Raw genomic sequence first — 14841 nt, 5'->3', positions numbered from 1 at the left:
CAACTGTGCCAGACACCTGTCTGAAAATCACTGTACCTGTCGTATATAGGCGTTGCCGATCGCAGCGCCGTATTCTGCCTGTTTACATATATCTGTATTTGAGTACCCATGCCTATACCAGTTTCTTTGGCGCTTCAGTGTATGTGACTCGCTGATCCCTTCACAGGCAAATGGTGAGTCAGGCACTCTTCGACACATTAAAACCACCAACCTGAGACCTCAGGTTCGAGTCAGGACACTGCACAGAATCGTAAATGTTGTGAACCGCCATCTTCATTATTAGCTATAACGAAAGGCAGGTCCTCACTTACATTATCCACTGCCCTCTGGTCCAAATCTAAAATACTCTGTAGTTAAACGTGGTTTGTGGAGAGGGTACATCACATGCATCACAGATTGGAAAGCATTAATGGACAGTGTCCTATTTGGAGCTTAGTCAGGGTGACATAACGCCACAGGAGTGAGTGGCATGAGGTACGCTAAGGCCTAATAGTTTTTACCAACGTCACTTTGTTATTCCCATAGTTGCATGACTTTTTGACTCAACAGCGGGATGAAAGCCTGCAACACTTACATTCAGTTCCTTGCTGGCCTGCTCATCTATTTTGTCTGCAAGCTCATTTCTCCTCTTTCGTACGTGCTACGTTACCAGCTTCCCCTGTTGTTGAAGAAGGAACAGTTTGTCTTATATCAATTGTATCATTAATTTTTCTCTGCTGCAATGCTTTTAGTGTACTAAGGGACTCGGAGCACCTGAGATATTTTTTGTTTTGATAATGCCTGATCTTCACCATTGCCTTCTCCGCACTAAAAGCAGTAAACTGATCGCAGAGTCTACAACACAATACACGATGGGTGGAACACTACTGAGCAACATAGGGTATCCCATTGTTTTGAGCCGTCCGGATACACTTGACTAAAATTTCGGCGCTTGTCTAAGTTATTAAAAAAAAACAGACTTAAAACTAACATTTGTAGTTCAACTCGAAGAAAGGCGAAAGCTTCAATAACGATAAGACTGGCTTTCAGAACTGCAGTTACCTATCTATCTGGTGGAGAACGCGACGGAAAATTTAGACCAATGACACTTTAATGTTGCACAAGCTACTGTTCTTCTTATTTTACATACAAGAATTAATGAACGGAAAGCACGACTAATACCGGCATATGTAATAGTAAAAGGTATTTTATTCCATACACTTTATAGTAATTCATAGGATATTCATTGTCATACCTTAACAAAAGATCCTGCCAAGAGCCTGGTGCTATGTAAAATAACTGGGCCGGTCTACGGTTTCCATCCAGTCACTTCAGGTGTGGCACTTGGAGCAAAACGAAAGCCGAAGCTTTAATTTCTGCGTTTAAGAAATCGTTCAAGTATGAGAATCGTACAAACATATCGGCGTTTGACTCTCGCACAGAATCCAGTATGGACGACGTGGTAATGAGCATCCCTGGCGTAGAGAAACAACTGGAAGAGTTGAAAACAAATAAGTCGTCAGGTCCGGATGGAATCCTTATTCAGTTTTACAAAGAGTACCTTTCAGCACTGGTAGCTTGCTTAGCTTGCATTTATCCTGTACCTCTCGACCAACACCACGTCCTAAGCAGCTGGAATAAATCGCAAGTGATTCCTGTAAATAAGAACGTTAAGCAACATCCCTACCATCGGTTTGTTGAGAAATTCTTGATCGAATATCATACATTTCATAGAGGCCGAGAATCTTATGTCCATGAATATACAGGGTGATTCAAAAAGAATACCACAACTTTAAAAATGTGTATTTAATGAAAGAAACATAATATAACCTTCTGTTATACATCATTACAAAGAGTATTTAAAAAGGTTTTTTTTTCACTCAAAAACAAGTTCAGAGATGTTCAATATGGCCCCCTCCAGACACACGAGCAATATCAACCCGATACTCCAACTCGTTCCACACTCTCTGTAGCATATCAGGCGTAACAGTTTGGATAGCTGCTGTTATTTCTCGTTTCAAATCATCAATGGTGGCTGGGAGAGGTGGCCGAAACACCATATCCTTAACATACCCCCATAAGAAAAAATCGCAGGGGGTAAGATCAGAGCTTCTTGGAGGCCAGTGATGAAGTGCTCTGTCACGGGCTGCCTGGCGGCCGATCCATCGCCTCGGGTAGTTGACGTTCAGGTAGTTACGGACAGATAAGTGCCAATGTGGTGGCGCTCCATCCTGCTGAAATATGAATTGTTGTGCTTCTTGTTCGAGCTGAGGGAACAGCCAATTCTCTAACATCTCCAGATACTGTAGTCCAGTAGCACCTTCGAAGAAAAAGGGACCAAAAACTTTATTGGCTGAAATGGCACAGAAAACGTTCACCTTAGGCGAGTCACGTTCATACTGAGTTGTTTCCCGCGGATTCTCAGTGCCCCATATACAGACATTGTGACGGTTGACTTTCCCGTTAGTGTGGAAAGTTGCTTCATCACTAAACACAATCTTTGAAACGAAAGATTCATCTGTTTCCATTTGAGCAAGGATAAAATCACAGAAATCGATTCTTTTAATCTTATCAGCTGCAGACAGTGCTTGAACCAATTTCAGACGATAAGGTTTCATAACTAACCTTTTTCGTAGGACTCTCCATACAGTTGATTGTGGAATTTGTAGCTCTCTGCTAGCTCTGCGAGTCGATTTTCCTGGGCTGCGAACAAATGCTTGCTGGATGCGTGCTACATTTTCATCACTCGTTCTCGGCCGTCCAGAACTTTTCCCTTTGCACAAACACCCATTCTCTGTGCCTCGTGATGACTGGGTGTTGTGTGCTGTCCTTAGGTTAGTTAGGTTTAAGTAGATCTACGTTCTAGGGGACTGATGACCGTAGATGTTAAGTCCCATAGTGCTCAGAGCCATTTGAACCATTTCTGTAAACTGTTTATACCAACGTTTAATACACCACCTATCAGGAGGTTTAACACCATACTTCGTTCGAAATGCACGCTGAACAACTGTCGTCGATTCACTTCTGCCGTACTCAATAACACAAAAAGCTTTCTGTTGAGCGGTCGCCATCTTAGCATCAACTGACGCTGACGCCTAGTCAACAGCGCCTCAAGCGAACAAATGTACAACTAAATGAAACTTTATAGCTCCTTTAATTCGCCGACAGATAGTGCTTAGCTCTGCCTTTTGTCGTTGCAGAGTTTTAAATTCCTAAAGTTGTGGTATTCGTTTTGAATCACCCTGTATATCAGTCATAAATCCCTGGTTTCAAAAAACTTCGTTCGTGATAAACTCAGTTGGCCCTTTTCTCATGTGATACACTGCGGACTAAGAAATAAAAGCAACTGGTAGATTCAGTATTTTTAGATTTCAGAAATGCATCAGACACCATACCCCCGTTCAGGTACGAGCATACGGAATAGTTTCCCAGATACGTGAGGGGCTCGAAGACTTCCTAAGTAATAGAATGCAGTATGTGTTCTCGACAGCGATTCTTCTTCAGACATGAGGCTATCGTCAGAGATACCCCAGGGAAGTCCGATAGAACAGCTATTATTTTCTGTTTACTCATACATAAATGACCTGGCGCAATGGGTGAGCGGCAATCTAAGGTTGTTTGCTAGTGATGCTGTGGTGTACGGAAAGGTGTCTAAGACGAGTGATTGTAGGATGGTACAAGATGACTTAGACAACATTTGTTGTTGGTGTGATCAATTGCAGCTAGCTGCAAATGTAGAAAATTCTAAGTTAATGCGGACGAGTAGGAAAAACATTCCCGTGATGTTCGAATACAGCATTGGTAGTGTGCTTCTTGACGCAGTCACGTCGTTTAAATATGTTCAAATGCTTCAAATGGTTCTGAGCACTATGGGACTTAACATCTGTGGTCATCAGTCCCCTAGAACTTAGAACTACTTAAACCTAACTAACCTAAGGACATCACACACATCCATGCCCGAGGCAGGATTAGAACCTGCGACCGTAGCAGTCCCGCGGTTCCGGACTGCGCGCCTAGAACCGCTAGACCACCGCGGCCGGCTTAAATATGTGTACATAATGTTCAAAAGAGGTATGTAACGGAACGAGCGTTTGAGGATTGTGGTGGGAAAGGCGAATGCTTGACTTCGGTTTATTGGTAGGCATTTAGGAAAGTGTGGTTCACCTCTCTAGGTGAGCGTATATAGGACGGCTAGTGCGAACTATTCTTGAGTACTCACCGAGTGTTTAGGAGCCACATCAGGTCAGATTAAAGGAAGACATCGAAGCAATTCAGAGGCGGGCTGCTATATTTGTTACTGGTAGGTTCGTACAACACGCAAGTGTTATGGAGATCCTTTAGAAACTCAGCTGGAAATCCCTGGAGGGAAGGCGACGTTCTTTTCTAAGAACACTACTGAGAAAATTTAGAAATCCTGGATTTTCAGCTGACTGCAGAACGATCCTACTGTCACCAACATACATTTCGCATAAGGGTCACGAAAATAAGATACGAGAAATTACTATAATCGTAATGGACGATGTCTGTTGTCAACACGGAAACGTGAAGAGGTCGACTGCGGTGGATCCCAGAGTGCAAACATGGACGTTGAACCGTTTGTTCCGAAACACTTGTGACCAATCCAGCATTTTACTCTATCGGATCTGCCACGACGGTCCCAAATCCTGCTTTACATAGAGCGCAAACCTGCGACATCTAAGTTCTACGATCAGGCGGCTGGTCATAACAGTCTGCCCTTTGTCGTAGTCACTTGTGCCTGCGGATTTCCCAGTCTGCGCGTCGCATCGTCGCTAGACTGATTCACCATTCGTCCCTTCTACGCTTATATACTATCCTTGTCCCGTCACGTGCTAGCGACGTCACCACGAGTAATCCAGTCTAGCGGTGTGCATTGGTCGTACTATTTTGTATCGTCAGAGATGACATTTTACCGTTAGCGAAATTCGCTCCGCTGGAGAAAAACTCTGGTCCAGTATCACACCCGTTAACAGGGGCCGTTAATGTTAAACACACACTATTTAAAAGATGCACAAATCCACAATTTGAAGACACCGCAATGAAATTTTGTACCACGCTTTACATGAAATTAACACATTGGCTGCAAAGTTCCTTGAATTATATATATTTAACTTTTTACGGAATTTAAAAATTTTCTCTAAGAAAAATGTGTACCTTCCTCTCGAAAATTATTCATGAAATTGCTACAAAATTTTCTCCATTTAATCTCTTGGCATATAGTAAGTTTTTCTCGTGACGTTTTAACACCCACCTCTTCTTATTGGGAATCTGTTTTTACGGAAGCTATAGAGATTAGATAATCTAATAGAGATAATGGTTTTAATATGGACAAAGCATGAAATCCGGCTCTTGGGGTAATTAAACTGCAGAGAAGTCGTCATGGTGTCACCGCCGCCGATCATACATCGATAAGCGAATCGAATGTGTGTACGCCTTCGCCACAGGCGGCGCTTGTGTAAGGGCATTTCTTGGCCGCCGACCAGCATCTGTGACCCGCATGCGTAGTACCGCCGCGGTGGAGCATATAAGGCCGCGCTTGGCATCTTGTCGTCAAAAAAAAAAAAAACCTTTTTTTACCTCCTTATGTATGTATTCTTTTATTCTTGTTGTAGTTGTCATGTCACTCGGCTGAAGAGCGGCGGATTGTGCTGCTGACAGCCCTCCCCTGCCCATATGGGGCAGGGGAATGAAATCACAATAAAGAAAAAAAAAAAAAGTCTTGTCGTCAGTCTTGTGACTCACTCTGTGGATGGCCGGACGATACGCGGCCGAAATATCAGTGGAGGAAACTTTATTTCCGCGACTGAATGCTCGAAATTTAATGGACTATTCATTACGCCGCGAGAAGTTGTAGTTAATTTGGCTTGGTGACTTTTTGTCTTCTTCGTCTTTCTTCTGGTACTCCCCAGGAGGAGAAGGAGGAGAACTTCAGGTCTTTCCCTACTGTATGGGACTTGTAGTCTGCAACCTGTGGTGGACTAAGAGCCAGTGGCATTTTGCAATTGTACCGACAGTGGAACTGCTAGTCATATGGAAGTATCGTGTGTCAAGAGAGCGAGCTTATGGGTATTGAGTCGGCTGTCTGATGTTTGACAATTGCAACATGCGCTGTCATGCGTGCGAGTCAAATTGATTAGGTCAGATAAGCAAACAGGTGCACCTCACATTGAAATCAGCCGGGATTTCAGGGCACTGATAGGGCAGTTTCCCTCTTTCTAATAATCAGAATGCCAGTCCACGTAGTTTGCAAATTTTCGTGGACGCGTCAGAACATTACAGTTGCCGCAGAGCGCCGCTCCTCGCCTACAGCGTGGCGTTTTCTGGTTCCACCTGGATCAAGGTGAAAGGCTCAAGTATTGCTGCACCGCCGTAGAGTTGTTAAATGATGTTTACTGCTCCCTCTCCTCTGGTGAACCACAGTTTGTGGTGTACTTGTTCGTAGTTAATTCCATTTGAACAGAATTGAGTCTCACAGTGGATTCATGTAAACAAATTCAGATTGTGTTGTAAAAGGGTTTAATTCAATGCGCAATTTTAGTAGTTTCCACTTCAATGAATGCTTTTGCCAATAAAGCACCATCCCTTTTCTGATTTCTCTTTGTCGTTTTTTGTAAGCTTTATCAGCTGGTTGTAGTTATAAAAGATCGAATAAAAACAGGTCATTATCTTTGTCAACTTAAATACACCACTGTTCTCATTCATACTCGCTCATATATTCATGGTTTTTATATTTGTATTTTTTTTTTGTATGGTATTACATGGGTACACCAGCAATAGAAGGTTCAGTCTTGTTAAATTAGTTAATTTGATTATTAATCTGGGTTCTGAAATTGACTGCAGACATAGGCAACCAAAGTGCCCTGAGTAATTTCACTAATTTCATAAATAAAAGAATTAAGGATATAGCTCACGATTTGAAGGTTATTGAGAAGATAATGCTTTTTTTTCATGTAAAGACAATACCATTTAACATCAGTCGAAGATATATTTATGATTAAGGCAAGTGAGGGCTTGCATCAAAAGTCATGGGACACCTCCTAATATCGTATCGGAGTTCCTTCTGCCTGACGTAGTGCAGCAACTCGACGTGACCCACAAGTCACTGCAAGTTCTCTGCAGAAATATGGAGCCATTCTGTCATTATAGCCGTCCATAACTACTCAAATATTGCCAGTTCAGGATTTTGTACATGAATTGACATCTAGATTAAATCACAAAAATATTCAACGGGTTTCATGTCAGGCCACACTGGCCAAGCCATTTGCTCGAATTGTCCAATGTGCTCTTCAAACCAGTCACGAACAGTTGTTCCCCGGTGACAAGCGTATCGTTGTTAAGGAACATGAAGTCCATGAATGGCTCCAGATGATCTCCAAGTAGCTTGGCGAAACCGTTTCCAGTTCGTTTCATTTGTAGCAGAGAACCCAGTTCATTGCATGTAAACACAGTCCACACCATTATAGAGCCACCGCCGCTTGCACAATACCCTTTTGACAGCTTGGGTCCATGTCGTTGTGGGGCCTGCTTCACACTCGAACCCTACCATGAGCTCTTACCAACTGAAATGGAGACTCATCTGAAGACGTTACGTTTTTACAATCGTCTGGTGTGCAACCAACACGGTCACGAGCCCAGGAGAGACGCTGCAGGCAATGTCGTGCTGTTGGCAAAGGCACCCGCGTCGGTCGTCTGCTGCCAAAGCCCATTAATGCCAGATTTCGCCGCACTGTCCTAACGTATATGTTCGTCTTAGGTCCCACGTTGATTTCTGCTGTTATTTCATGCAGTGTTGCTTGTCTGTTAGCACTGACCACTCTACGCAAATGCCACAGCTCTCGGTCGTTAAGTGGACGCCATCAGCCACTGCGTTGTCTGTGGTGAGAGGTAATGCCTGAAATTTGGTCCCATTTGTCTAGCTCCACTACCATTCCGTGTTCAGAGTTTGTTAATTCCCGTAATACAACCGTAATCACGTCTGACACCTTTTCACACGAATCGTTCGAGCGCAAATGATAGCTCCGTCAGTGCCCTGCCCTTTTACATCTCGTGTACCCGATACTACCCCCCTATGTACAGGGTGTTTCAAAAATGACCGGTATATTTGAAACGGCAATAAAAACTAAACGAGCAGCGATAGAAATACACCGTTTGTTGCAATATGCTTGGGACAACAGTACATTTTCAGGCAGACAAACTTTCGAAATTACAGTAGTTACAATTTTCAACAACAGATGGCGCTGCGGTCTGGGAAACTCTATAGTACGATATTTTCCACATATCCACCATGCGTAGCAATAATATGGCGTAGTCTCTGAATGAAATTACCCGAAACCTTTGACAACGTGTCTGGCGGAATGGCTTCACATGCAGATGAGATGTACTGCTTCAGCTGTTCAATTGTTTCTGGATTCTGGCGGTACACCTGGTCTTTCAAGTGTCCCCACAGAAAGAAGTCACAGGGGTTCATGTCTGGCGAATAGGGAGGCCAATCCACGCCGCCTCCTGTATGTTTCGGATAGCCCAAAGCAATCACACGATCATCGAAATATTCATTCAGGAAATTAAAGACGTCGGCCGTGCGATGTGGCCGGGCACCATCTTGCATAAACCACGCGGTGTTTGCAGTGTCGTCTAAGGCAGTTTGTACCGCCAAAAATTCACGAAGAATGTCCAGATAGCGTGATGCAGTAATCGTTTCGGATCTGAAAAATGGGCCAATGATTCCTTTGGAAGAAATGGCGGCCCAGACCAGTACTTTTTGAGGATGCAGGGATGATGGGACTGCAACATGGGGCTTTTCGGTTCCCCATATGCGCCAGTTCTGTTTATTGACGAAGCCGTCCAGGTAAAAATAAGCTTCGTCAGTAAACCAAATGCTGCCCACACGCATATCGCCGTCATCAATCTTGTGCACTATATCGTTAGCGAATGTCTCTCGTGCAGCAATGGTAGCGGCGCTGAGGGGTTGCCGCGTTTGAATTTTGTATGGATAGAGGTGTAAACTCTGGCGCATGAGACGATACGTGGACGTTGGCGTCATTTGGACCGCAGCTGCAACACGGCGAACGGAAACCCGAGGCCGCTGTTGGATCACCTGCTGCACTAGCTGCGCGTTGCCCTCTGTGGTTGCCGTACGCGGTCGCCCTACCTTTCCAGCACGTTCATCTGTCACGTTCCCAGTCCGTTGAAATTTTTCAAACAGATCCTTTATTGTATCGCTTTTCGGTCCTTTGGTTACATTAAACCTCCGTTGAAAACTTCGTCTTGTTACAACAACACTGTGTTCTAGGCGGTGGAATTCCAACACCAGAAAAATCCTCTGTTCTAAGGAATAAACCATGTTGTCTACAGCACATTTGCACGTTGTGAACAGCACACGCTTACAGCAGAAAGACGACGTACAGAATGGCGCACCCACAGACTGCGTTGTCTTCTATATCTTTCACATCACTTGCAGCGCCATCTGTTGTTGAAAATTGTAACTACTGTAATTTCGAAAGTTTGTCCGCCTGAAAATGTACTGTTGTCCCAAGCATATTGCAACACACGGTGTATTTCTATCGCTGCTCGTTTAGTTTTTATTGCCGTTTCAAATATACCGGTAATTTTTGAAACACCCTGTATATGTGCATATTATCATCCCAAGATTTTTTTTAATCTAAGTGTATTTTGATATTCCTTGATTTTCTCTACTATTTTTTCTTTAATAATTACAGATCATAAACTTATTTAAGAATATTAGTCATTTGTAAGTAGTAATCCTTGCTAGTGTCCAGATTCACGCATTTCATGGTGGGCAAGCTGCAGGGGTCTCTTCCACAGCTATTAAGGTAAAACCCAGTAAGTGCTCGAGTTAATCCTGCCTTTGCCGCTAACTGCCAGGCCCTGCTACTCAATATCCCGGCCGTCAGCCTGCAGCCGAAGCTCCTCCTCGGGACCAACATTCAAGTCTGACACTGAAATATTTTCAACAGCTTTCGATTTATCGAACATATGTATCAAGTTACAAGGTACTGTGAAAACTTTAATCCTGACACTCGGACGCAGGCCAAACTCCACCCGTCTCAACTACCAGAAGAATGTCAGATATTCCGGAACTAGTCTCCACGACGATTGTTAATGAGAGATATTTAGATGACTCAATGGAGAATCAAGTCAGCAAACAAAACTATTCTCCCATTTCCAAGAAAGTAATTACTTACTTGAATAAATCCAGAGTGAGTTGCAAAATAAACAGAAATATTTTCTAATTGCGCGACTGACGACATTTCGTTGTATATTTCTTCCAGAGGAAGGCTACTAAATTCGTATGTGATGCTCTTGAATGTGAACTGAGTGACTGTAAATTTATTTAGTAAATCAGTTATCAAGTGAACTTGATCGTCCACCACGAAGCTTGTTAAGTATGTTCTAGGCCGAAATTTAGCATACACGACCATTTTAAAAAACTGGTTGAGTCTGAAAGAGACCAATCGTAGCTCTCGGACGGGCAGCTGTTCTTTCAAGGTAACAAGCGGCCACTGGGAAAGCTCTGATTGCGCTATTCACCAGCTCTGTGTAGTACGAGAAAGTAACGAAACGTACTAGCTGTAGAAGAGCCGAATGCAGACGGAACGAGCACCTCATCGTATTTAGCGCCCGTATCTATCCCTGCTTATACGACGTCCTAGAAACGGGATACAACTGAGAATCTAATGTTAAGCAGTCCGCAAAAGAGCGTGACTATTGCCACAGTTCACGACAAGAAGAATAGCATTCGCAAAGAAACACCTGAAACTATGTGTTCAGAATTTCTACAATCACATTTCCGAAGATGAAATACAATTATCGTCTGCAATCGAAACGGTATTACCGGTGTTTCTGCAGCATGACTCCCATAACTCCCGCTATTTTCCAGAGGTGGCCCTAAATGGGGATGCAGTGAGTCGACCGCAGTTGGGAGTCGACACCAGGGGTGCGCCGAAACCGAAGTTAATTATTACACAACTGGCCATTAAAATTGCTACACCAAGAAGAAACGCAGATGATAAACGGATATTCATTGGACAAATATATCATAGTAGAAGTGACATTACATTTTCACGCAATTTGGGTGCATAGATTCTGAGAAATCAGTCCCCATAACAACCACCTCTGGTCGTAATAACGGCCTTGATACGCCTGGGCATTGAGTCAAACAGAGCTTGGATGCAGCTTCAACACGATACCTCAGTTCATCAAGAGTAGTGATTGGCGTATTGTGACGAGCCAGTTGCTCGGCCACCATTGACCAGACGTTTTCAATTGGTGAGAGATCTGGAGAATGTGCTGGCCAGGGCAGCAGTCGAACATTTTCTGTATCCAGAAAGGCCCGTACAGGACCTGTAACTAGCGGTCGTGCATTATCCTGCTGAAATGTAGGGTTTCGCAGGGATCGAATGAAGGGTAGAGCCACGTGTCGTAATACATCTGAAATGAAACGTCCTCTGTTCTAAGTGCCGTCAATAGAGAACAAGAGTGACCGAGATGTGTAACCAATGGCACCCCATACCATCACTCCGGGTAATACGCCACTATGGCGATGACGAATACACGCTTCCAATGTGCGTTCACCGCGATGTCGCCAAATACGGATGCGACCATCATGATGCTGCAAACAGAACCTGGATTCATCCGAAATTATGACGTCTTGCCATTCGTGCACTGAGGTTCGTCGTTGAGTACACCATCGCAGGCGCTCCTGTCTGTGATGCAGAGTCAAGGGCAACCGCAACCATGGTCTCCGAGCTGATAGGCCATGCTGCTGCAAACGTCGTCGAACTGTTCGTACAGATGGTTGTTGTCTTGCAAACGTCCCCATCTGTTGACTCAGGTATCGAGACGTGGTTGCACGATCCGTTACAACCACGCGGATAAGATGCCAGTCATCTCAACTGCTTGTGATATGAGGCCGTTGGGATCCAGCAAGGCGTTCCGTATTACCCTCCTGCACCCACCGATTCCGTATTGCGCTAACAGTCATTGGATCTCGACCAACGCGAGCAGCAATGTGGCGATACGATAAACCGCAATCGCGATAGGCTACAATCCGACCTTTATCAAAGTCAGAAACGTGACAGTACGCATTTCTCCTCCTTACACGAGGCATCACAACAACGTTTCACCACGCAACGCCTGTCAACTGCTGTTTGTGTATGAGAAATCGGTTGGAAACTTTCCTCATGTCAGCACGTTGTAGGTGTCGCCACCGGTGCCAACCTTGTGTGAATGCTCTGAAAAGCTAATCATTTACGTATCACAGCATCTTCTTCCTGTCGGTTAAATTTCCCGTCTGTAGCACGTCATCTTTGTGGTGTAGAAATTTTAATGGCCAGTAGTGTAGTTTGTACTCATAGCTACTGTATTGCCAATTATACATTGACGGAAAAAAATGGTAACACCAAGAAGGTATTGTGCGACACGAACGAAAGTCGGTAGGCGTGTTTCTACATCTGCAAGACCATATCTTTTCGAATTTCGTGCCAGTCACATGAGAGTGGCGATAGCAGCGCCACTATGAGGAAGCAAATCACGTTTGCTTTAAATACACGCTGTAATGATCGTGAGGGTTAGTTAACTTTGAGACTGGACGTGGTAATATGATGTTAGACAAGAATGACTTTAAGGCGGCAAAGGAGCCATTATCAGCACCTCACTGATTTTGGTCGAGGTCGTGTAGTTCGGCAACGGGAAGATGGACCTTGCTTCTGCTATACAGGGTGTTACAAAAAGGTACGGCCAAACTTTCAGAAAACATTCCTCGCACACAAATAAAGAAAAGATGTGATGTGGACATGTGTCCGGAAACGCTTATTTTCCGTGTTAGAGCTCATTTTAGTTTGGGCCCCATGTTCTTCCACCTACGCTCAATGGAGCACGTTATCATTATGTCATACGGGATACTCTACCTGTGCTGCTAGAACATGTGCCTTTACAAGTACGACACAACATGTGGTTCATGCACGATGAAGCTCCTGCACATTTCAGTCGAAGTGTTCGTACGCTTCTCAACAACAGATTCGGTGACCGATGGATTGGTGGAGGCGGACCAATTCCATGGCCTCCACGCTCTCCTGACCTCATCCCTCTTGACTTTCATTTATGGGGGCATTTGAAAGCTCTTGTCTACGCAACCCCGGTACCAAATGTAGACTCTTCGTGCTCGTATTGTGGACGGCTGTGATACAATACGCCATTCTCCAGGGCTGCATCAGCGCATCAGGGATTCCATGAGACGGAGGGTGGATGCATGTATCCTCGCTAACGGAGGACATTTTGAACATTTCCTGTAACAAAGTGTTTGACGTCACGCTGGTACGTTCTGTTGCTGTGTGTTTCCATTCCATGATTAATGTGATTTGAAGAGAAGTGATAAGATGAGCTCTAACATGGAAAGTAAGCTTTTCCGGACACAAGTCCACATAACATATTTTCTTTGTTTGTGTATGAGGAACGTTTCCTGAAAGTTTGGCCGTACCTTTTTGTAACACCCTGTATATCGCAGAAAGAGTTGACAGGTATGTAGCCACTGACAGGACTGCTGGCAGTGATGGTCTCGTGAATGTTCGGTTGCTGGAAGAATGAGCTCCAAACGGTCACATGACAATTGAGAGAGGAGACTACCGTGTTCGTGATTGCTGGCCGCGGTGGTCGTATGAACGTTCGGTCGATCCAGACGGCGACGAGGCGCTACCGAAAGGGAAGACCATAGTGTTCGGCGCTTGGCTGTGGCGCATCGTACTACAGCAATCTGAGCAGAAACTGCACGACAGTCACACAACGAACTGTAACAAATCGGTTACTTTGAGGACAGCTCCGCGTCAAAGCCCTGTGGGATGCAGTCCACAGTCCTAAAACCACCACCATCATGGACTTCATTGGTGTGAAGCGAGAGCAATTAGAGGACAGAGTTGTGTTTTCGGATAACATTCGCCCACATACCGCTGTTGTAACCCAACAGGCTCGCAGAGTGTCGACATATTGCATTGGCCTGCTCGATCACCAGATCTGTCTGCAATCGAGCGCATACGGGACGTCATCCAACGACAACTAGAGCGCCATCCACAAAAAGCATTAACCGCCCCTGCATTTACCCATCAAGTGAAACAGGCGTGGAACTCCATCCGAGAAACGTATCTGACGCCTGTACAGCACAAAGTATGCACTTTTGCATGGTGACATTCAACATTCTGGGGATTACACCGGTTATTAACGTACCAGCATTTCACATTTGCAACGGCTTATTTCGCACTTGCATTAACCTGTAGTCTTAGAATGTTAACAACTTAAATTTGTCATCTAGGCCAATGTACGAGGGCAGTTCAATAAGTAATGCAACACATTTTTTTCTCGGCCAATTTTGCTTGAAAAAACCGGAAATTTCTTGTGTAATATTTTCAAACATTCCCGCTTCGTCTCGTACAGTTTCATTGACTTCCGACAGGTGGCAGCGCTGTACGGAGCTGTTAAAATGGCGTCTGTAACGGATGTGCGTTGCAAACAACGGGCAGTGATCGAGTTTCTTTTGGCGAAAAACCAGGGCATCTCAGATATTCATAGGCGCTTGCAGAATGACTACGGTGATCTGGCAGTGGACAAAAGCACGGTGAGTCGTTGGGCAAAGCGTGTGTCATCATCGCCGCAAGGTCAAGCAAGACTGATCTCCCGCGTGCGGACCGGCCGTGCACAGCTGTGACTCCTGCAATGGCGGAGCGTGCGAACAAACTCATTCGAGATGATCGACGGATCACCATCAAACAACTCAGTGCTCAACTTGACATCTCTGTTTAAAGCCATACCCTCAGCCGGTAAAGTCATGGTTACAGT

This window comes from Schistocerca nitens, chromosome 5 (assembly GCF_023898315.1).
Source record: "Schistocerca nitens isolate TAMUIC-IGC-003100 chromosome 5, iqSchNite1.1, whole genome shotgun sequence".
In the NCBI taxonomy this organism is placed as follows: domain Eukaryota; kingdom Metazoa; phylum Arthropoda; class Insecta; order Orthoptera; family Acrididae; genus Schistocerca; species Schistocerca nitens.
This window is presented reverse-complemented; position numbering follows the sequence as displayed.